The sequence below is a fragment of the Aotus nancymaae genome, unplaced genomic scaffold (assembly GCF_030222135.1).
Source record: "Aotus nancymaae isolate 86718 unplaced genomic scaffold, 86718_ANA_hifiasm-v0.15.2.pri h1tg000033l, whole genome shotgun sequence".
NCBI classification, from domain to species: domain Eukaryota; kingdom Metazoa; phylum Chordata; class Mammalia; order Primates; family Aotidae; genus Aotus; species Aotus nancymaae.
Genome location: NW_026988447.1, coordinates 56,023,840 through 56,032,914, shown reverse-complemented (window position 1 = coordinate 56,032,914; position 9,075 = coordinate 56,023,840). Strand labels below are relative to the sequence as shown.

The following is a 9,075-nucleotide window of genomic DNA, read 5'->3' as shown; positions in this document are numbered from 1 at the left end:
AGTTTTCTAAAAGAGTATATGTGAAATTGATAATATTTCTCATTAAATAAGAAGCCATCTGGGCCTAGAGTTCTCTTCTGGAGAAGGCTTTAATGACTAATTCAATGTATTTAATAGATAAGGGCTATTCATATGACTTCAGTAAACGTTGTAATGCATGTCTTTCAAGGAATTTGTCCGTTTTATTTATATTAGTAAATATGCTGGCACAAGTTGACCACAATATTTGTAGTTTATCTCTATTATTTATCTATTTTCTTTTCATTGACTTTTGCTCTTATCTTTAACATATTCTTTTTTATAATTATTTTGTTAGTTATTATTTGTTTTTTACTTTTCCTAGTTTTTAAGGTGAAGTTTAGACCACAGATTTTAGACTTTTCTAAAAGCATTTAAAGCCATACATTTCCCTCTAAGTGCTGCTTTACTGTATCCCACAAATTTTAATTTGTTTGTTTCTATTTTGATTCAGTTCAAATTATTTTGTAATATTTATTATGACTTATTCTTTTACCTGTAGTTTATTTAGAACTATCTTGTCTAGTTTCCAAAACTTCAGATTTGACAGGTAAACATTTTGTGTTTGTTTCTAATTTAATTTCATAATAGTCATAGAATATCATTTCTATGATTTCGTCCTTTAAAACTTGTTGATCATCTGGGTGCAGCGGCTCACACCTATAATCTCAGCATTTTGGGAGACCAAGGCAGGAGAATCACTTGAGGCCAAAAGTTCAAGACCAGCCTGGGCAATGTAGCAAGATCCTTTCCCTAAAATAAAATACAAAAACTTTTAAAATAAATCGGTTGCTACATGTTTTAAGGACAACATATCATCCATCTTCGTAATGGTTCACATGAAGTTAAAAAATTTGTATTCTGCTATTGTTAAGTGTTTTATAAACATCAATTAGGTGGTTGGTTTGATAGTGTTGCTCAAGTCTTCTATTATCCTTAGTGATTTTTTTTGTCTATTTTTTTCCCTTCAATGATGGAGATGTGAGCCATAGAATCTTCCAGTGAAATTCACAAAGGTTTTTGGTCTCTTCTATTTTCAGGTCTTTTTTATTTTGTGTACTTTGAAGCATTGTTTTGGGTCACATCAACACTTAGAATTGTATTTTCCTGATGAATTCACCTCTCTGTAATTATGAAAAGATTCTCTTTATGCCTGATAATATTTCATGCTCTCATGTCTAATTTATATGATATTAATACAGCCATTTCATCTACTTGTTGTGCCTAATGTTTACACAGCATAAGTTTTTCCATCCTTTTATTCTTAACCTAGCTGTATCTTTCTATTTAGAGTGCAGTTTTGTGCATGTGTGTTTGTGTGTGTATATGTATTCTTTGTTGTTGTTGTTGCTGAGTTTTGCTTTTTTATCCAGAGAACTCTGTATTTTTATTAGAACATTTATATACTTTACATATATTGTAATTATTGACACAGTTAGATTTATACCTATCATCTTGCTATTTACTATTTACCACATTTGTACTTATAATTTTTTTCTCTTCTTCTCAATCATTTGGATTAATACTATTAGCAGGATGTAAATATTTAACTTGTTTTATTATGAAACTAAACTTGATATTTCCCCTTTTGTTTCATTAGGAGGACTGACTTAACACATGGGAAATGAGTGGCTTTACCTTACTCCTAGCCTATATGAAATGTGAATTTTTTTTGGCCAAACTTTTTATTTAGTATTCTGTAGTTGTTTAACACACACTTAAATGGTCTTGTGCGGGGAGGGGAAAGAGAAGATTCTTGCAAATTCCCAAGGAAATGTCAGAAAGGCAAAATGCCCAGCATTATCCATTTGCTTTTTTGGGTTTACAGGGTGAATAACACTTTCCTTACATAGGCATCTGATTTCAGGTTTCTCATACTGAGAACATGGAGATTTCAGTTGGAAGACACTCTTAAATCTTATGAGTAGCATACCCCAACCACCCCTTAATAGCTACCTTGTTTGTATAGGCAGAACGATTCATCTTATGTTTTTGTGGAAGATCTTAGAATTGCTTGCCTCATTTACTGGGAAAAATCAGATAGGAAGTTGCCTTAGGGACACTTTTGCTTGGAAAGTTACAACACTAGTACAAGTCTTAGCATATTTAACATTTGCTTGTTGAAAAGCAGTGTCATAAAGTCAAATAAAATTAAACATATTTTTACTTTTTTCCTCGCAAGAACATAAAAATTATGGAGGGGAGTTTAAGGGGATATTTGTAAAAGATAGCACAATTTTTCCTTTTAGTAGCCCTTGGGTAGTTATGACAGAATAGTTTCCTTTTTTTGTTTGTTTTTTGAACTGGGATTTTGGTTCAAAGTTTTGTTTGTTTCTAGTATCTGCTTCTGCCTCCCCCTCTGTCAGATCGGCTTCCTCCAGGGCCACCACCTCTTGGTGCTCCGCAGCTTGAACTGCTGTAGGAATCATGTGCAGAAGGGTGTCCTCTTTCCATAGAAGGGGGAGGCCCTCTTTCTTGTCTGCCAACCCGATCATGACCACTTGAGTAGAGATCACTTCAGCTGCTTGAGTAACTGTCTCGACTTCCACCATATCAGTCACGTGAGCTGCTGTAATCATCATATCAACTGCTCCCACCATAAGATTGCGGGAGGCCTCGTGTAGGTGGAGCACTACGTGAGTTGCCGTAACTCTCATATGAATCTTTCTAGGAACCTCCACTTGGATGATGTGAATAGTCATGATCACGACCATATCCATCTCTATCACTGCAGCCTCTATATAATCACGGTAAGTATAATCTCTTGGTGGTGGTGCATAATCTCTTGTATCATGAGAGCTTGGGTAATCTCTGCTTGAATAGCTGTCTTTAGTAGAATACCCATCATCTCTTGGGGACAAATAAACCTCTCTATGAGAGGGCGGTGGTTCCCTTCAAGGTGGACCTCCATAACTATCCTTTCCACCTGATACAGGAGTTCTTCCTCCCATTCCACTGCTGCTGCGAAGCGGTCCTGAAGGTGTAGATCCCTTAGGAGGAGGACCCCCCCTCCCCACTTCTTGGGGGTGGTCCTCTTTTTACTGGGAGTGGTCCCCTGGAAGAACTCATTTTAAAATTCATGGAATATCTACCATCATCCATGTGTCCTTCCCATGAGGGAGGTTCCCTGGTTCCTCGACTTCCTCCTCTTCCACCTCTAAGACCTCTTGGAGGGCCTCTACTTCTTGGAGGTGGAGGCGGCCCACATCTACCACTTTCAAATGATGGTTTGGAGGCTTGTTCCACCTTGACGACTTTTCCATCTAATGATTTTCCCTTCATGTCTCTAGCTGCATCCTTAGTGTCTGCTGGGCTTTCAAAGGTGACAAAAGCAAATCCTCTTGATTTGTTGGTTTCACGGTCTTTCATCAAGAGTACTTCCACTATTCGTCCTTATTTGCCAAATATTGCTTCAAGAGCTTTCTCATTTGTTTCTGTATTAAGCCCATCAATTAAGAGCTTTCCTGGGCAATCTGCTTCAACCTTTTTTTCTTTTTTGGCCGGTGAGTCAAAGGGATGACAATGGGTTCACGCTCCAAGGAGCTCGCCGACAGGGGCTTCCTAGCAGCTTAGCACCAGCAGCGCTGCCAGGTCCGAGGACGGAACCGCGAAGCTGCTGCACTTCTGCACAACCGCGAACTTTTAAACTCCTTCCTGAAAAGTAGAAAAGAAGTTATGTTTGAAGACTTACCCCTCTTTGTTCTCCCAAAAAGAGGGAAACTTTGGGCTCTATTATTTTTAGAGCCTATTGGGGAAAGAAATTAAGCTACTGGAGGGCCAGGCACGGTGGCTCACGCCTATAACCCCAACACTTTGGGAAGGGGAAACTGGTGCTTCCCTTTCAGAAGTGTGAAGAGCTGAAACGTGACACCACAGAGAAGGAACCTTATCATAAGGGGCACTATTCAAGTGTGCAAGGGCTGCGTATTATGTCGTCTTTGCCAGCTGGTCACCCAGTCTTCCCACTGCCCTACCCACTTACCTCTGCCTACTCTCTCTGGATATGCTCCAGCTCTCATAATTGAAAAGAGGCCTAGGAGGGTAGTGAGGGTAACCTCTTTTTGCTGAGGGCCGAAAAAAAGGAAACCTACAGGTAGGTTCATTGAGATTTTAAAGTATTTATACGCCTGATGGCTAAATATAGTTAACAGAATAACACAGCAGAAAGATTGACGTCACACTAACCTGGCCTTGAACCCTGGCTCTGTCCTTTACTATTATGTGCCTTTTCCTCTAAGTTTCGAAGTAGTCGTGAAGATTAAATAATATACATAAAGTATTGAGAATGGTGCCTGGTACATAGCAACTACTCCATAATTGTTAGCTTTTCTTATTGCTTCTCTTTATATAGTGTTATGGATTGAATATTTGTAGCTCTTCATAATACATATGTTGAAATCCTAGCTCCCAGTGTGATGATATTAGATACTGGGGCCTTTGGGAGGTGATTAGACCATGAGGATGCAACCCTCACAAATGGGATTAGTGCCCTTATAAGAGAGACCTCAGAGAGCTCCCTTGCCCGTTCCACCATTTGGGGACACAGGGAGAAGTCAGCAGTCTATGAACTAGGAAGCAGGCCCTTACCAGACACCAAATCTGCCAGCCCCTTGATCTAGAACTCCCCAGCCTTCAGAACTGTGAGAAATAAATGCTGTTTAGGGCACCCAGCCTATGGTATTTTTGTCACAGCAGCCTGAATGGACTAAGGCACAACAAATCCATAAATTAGTAAGAATTTTGTTCGGGATCTTTGTCATTCTTAATTGTACCCCTCCATTGACGGGAGAGTAAGAATTAAATGAGTAAATAAAAGCTGGTGTATTTGTTACACCATGTTTTACATGTAGAAGTCACGGCACTGTTTGAAAAATGAGGAGATTTTCACATATATGACATGACTATATAAGAGTAAATGACTTATAAATAAAATGTGACATCATGTAGTTTTCTTCTCTAGCCTTTTATATAATTATAACCCACATAAAATTGCCACATTCTCATCCCGGAGAAGCATCGTTTAAACCCAGGCAGAGTTTGGCAGACCATTCTAAGCTACCGTGTGGCAAACTGCTCCTACCTCAAAAGTTTAGTTTTTAAACTCTGGCATTCCAGCCTGTCCCTGCCTTTGGTCTTATTTGATATCCATTATCAGACAAATTACCAGACACTTATTTGTGTCTATTCTGACTCAAGCTTAAGTCTCCTCAGGTCTTTTGAATATCAGTCTATATTGTTATTTATCATGACCTAAGGTTTTACCCAAATACAAATTCTATCCCCCGAGTGATTTCAGATTGCAGGCATTGGCTGTTCTCTTCCCCCAACTTTTCTTCCTATTTAAAGCTCTGCATCACCTAGTATTCTGAAAGTTCTGCCCTTACAGGTAGAGTTTTCAAGAATCTACAAAATGTATACTTCTTTGAGGAGGAGCGTAAATTTTTCATTGAAGGTTAACACACATACGAAGATAGAAAACTGCACAAATTCTAAATGTACAGCTTTATAGCTTTTTACAAAATGAACACTTCTTTGTAACCTGTACCCAGATTAAGAAACAGTTGCAATTCCTCTCCTTTTTCCTATTGGAGACCTACTAGTTTAATTTGATCTGCTTCATATTAACTTTCCATAAATAAAATTGAACAATACTGATTTGTCTTTATCTGACTTCTTGGCTCAATACTATGTTCGTGAGATTCATTTACATTTTTGCAGATGGTTGTAGTTCACTTATTTCTGTTACTATATGTATTTCTTTACTTGAAATAACATAATTTATTTACACATCTTATTATTAATGAGTATTTGGGTTGAATCTAGTCTTTTGGTTATTAGAAATGTCATAATACACTTGCTTAAGTCTTTTGGCAAATATCTAAACATTTCTGTTGCTTTTGTACCTAGAAGTGAGATGGCTGGTTCATATGATTTGCAAATGTTTGGTTTTAATAGATAGTGCCATCCAGTTTTTCAAAGTGGTTGCAACAATGTACCTACCACTATAGTGCATGAGAGTTCCAGGCGCTCCATGTTCTTGCCAAAACTTGGTATTGCAGAGCCCTTTTATTAGGTTGGTGCAAAAGTAATTGTGGTTTCTGCCATTAAAAGTAATGGCAAATAAATACAAGTCCTCATAATAAAATTCCTCATTTATGCTATACAACTCACCTGCCTCCCACTGTACTGAGAGAGTTTTGGGCTTTCCATCCACACCTTCTAACCCTGCATTCCCTGTGCTAATAACTATTTACATTAAACTTAAAGTCAACCCTCTGGTACTACCTGATATGCACTATCATCAGTAACGAAATGGCACTACACACTACGTAGTCTCCTTAGACTTCTCATCACTTTTCCTAACTTGGAGCCATTTGGTAGTAACAATCATAGATATGTAGTCACAGACACACACACACACACACACCCCTGGTGCCAGTAGGTGAATGTACAAATTTTATACACCTTCTATTTAAAAAAAAATGCTATATTAGATCCTGAAATATAAAGAACTCTTTAAAATGACTAAAAACAAAGTGAATGGGAATAAGAGAGCAATATTAGAGACTTACTTCTTCGCAGCAAGCAGTATGACTTCAGTGCCATAATATTGAAAACATCATAGAGTGAAGATTAAAGTGTAATGAAGTGTATGATATTGAGTCCCTCTAAGATCTGCTTCTTATTAAATTTACCCAAAAGAGAATTCACTCACGTACTTCTTCCTAAATGTAGTTCCTTTTACTAGAAAAGAGATCATATAAATTCTTAGGCATTCAATTTCCCACTAAAGCATTTCTCAGTGCTAAATTCAACTTTTTCCAAATGCAGAGGATAGATGAGACACTTCAAAGAAAGCACTTCAGGTAAGACATTGCATTTTCTTCAAAACCACCCTCATGTTCATGCATTCTTCATTACATAAATGTGTGAACACCAATTTAATACACATAGAATTATGAAGAATAAAGTGGAGGATTATAACGTTCCTGGTTTCAATAATTTGTGGCTTATAAGAAATAAGTAATAAATATGCATTAAAAAATTTTTATTTGTAACCTCCAGCTTTTCTCTATAAAGAAAGACATTCTTAGTTTTCTATCTCTTTTGAATAAAGGACTTTATTGTTTACTTGAAACTCTATATTGACTACAGCAAAGCAATTTCAAATTATTCTCCCAGAAACAGATTTCTCCCTCAATTAAGAGATTTCCATCTATTACTTTGTGCACCATTATGTACTTTTAAAAATCTGGCTTGATTATATTCCCTTTTGTAAATAACCAAAGACTAGAGTTTAGTTTCTATGGAAATCAACCTCTCTCTGTCTCTCTCTCTTCCTCTTCACCTCACCCCCACCACCACCACACACACACACACACACACACACACACACACACACAGTGAAAGCTGGGAAAAATGAGCTGAATTCTTTATACAACTCAATATTCCAATTTGAATGTAAATTATAAACCTTGCACGAGGGATCAATTTTACCACCTGGAGTACAAGAATATATTCCTTAGCATTAATCCATGACTTTGAGAGCTAAGTTTGAGCTTACTTAAAATTATTTTCCCTTTGTCATTTTCATGGGTTTTTTTTTTTTTTTTGGCCCTTAGTAAAAGAAAAATACATTATGCCATTAATTAAAATTAAATGCTTCTCTTGCAGATACCTATACGTCTATTAGACTCCTAAACTACCCTTTGTTGTTTTTAATAGAGTTTTCCTAGACTTCATGTAACCATACATGCACAAGTCACTCTATTCTCCTCTTGAGTCGTGCATTTAGGTCCTATTAACACTAATGGAATTTATATGCATTCACACTGAGGGAGAATAAGCCCCTTAAACACCTTTTTAATGGAACAGTTTTGTTTCTTTCCATTCCTCTTCACACTCCTCTGTTTGGACTTTCTCTTAACAATCTGTGCTTCCAAATAATATAGTTCTGATTTCTTTTTCAGCTCTTCTACTTTATTTTTTATTGAATTCCAGTGTTCAAGGCAGGACTTGACTTCCCCTCTTTTATTGATCATTCCTGCAAAAAGCAGCATGACTAAATCATTACTACTGTATTAGATTTTCTGGTTTCAGAGTGAAATTCAGATGTTGCTTTCATTCCAATTCTTACTTTCCAGCAAATATATTTAATACACAGTCTATTTTTTTATCCTCCTGAAGACTTAATTAGCCAGGAGCCAATTAAGATAATGAATATTTACCCAAGAGGCTAAAGATTTTTCCACATTAACATGCAAATAAATAGGCATGTTTTCAGACTCTCCTACACTATAATGTTTTTATTTGTTTATACTTTAGGGAGTTTTTTTTTTTTTAAGTACCTATCATATAGGACTTCAGCAACATGTTCAAATTCAGAACAGTAAAGTATCAGGAAAACAAACTATACCTTTGGGACCATAAATCTGCAGGAAGTAAACCTCTAATGCATATACTAACAATCATATTTTTGTTTAGCTCTTAGAAATGCATTACTCTTTATTGTTCTTAAACTAAATAATCTTTATCAAAAGACAGTTTTGTTTTTTCTTCTCCTGTGTGAAGTAAGAGACTGAATAAGACTGTGATGACCAAGTGCCTAGCAGAGTGCCAGACTCGCAGCATTAATTTGAATCACATGAAATTGCCATTTTGGTAGATCAAAAGCTCTTAAATAAGCATTAGAAAAAAAACTGTTGAATACATCTGTTAAAAAAATAAATAAGTGAATGAATGAAGTCTCTTTCAAGAGTAAAATTTTATTTTTATTCTACTTTCAAAAATTAAAAACATAGTCTAAGGTAGTTAAAATATACATTAAGCAATGGACTTTTCCCAGTCATTTAATGGAATAAAACTCTAAAACTGACTAGTCTCTGTTGTTTTCTAACTCATTTTGGGGGGTATAATAACAGAGTACAGCAAACCTAATATTAATTAATTGGCACTAAAGGTAAGCTTAAATTTATATTATAGAGAGATGATATTCTGATATATTTGAGCATTTGGAAAATAAATTGATATATGAAAGATCTGATGGTGTGTGTGGAA

At 36.3% G+C, this 9,075-nt stretch overlaps 1 pseudogene; it reads right to left on the bottom strand.

Moving 5' to 3' along the window:
• Positions 1–2,223: 2,223 nt before the first annotated feature.
• The window catches only part of LOC105706246 (RNA-binding motif protein, X chromosome-like), a 67,774-nt pseudogene continuing 60,922 nt past the window's right edge, over positions 2,224–9,075 (bottom strand).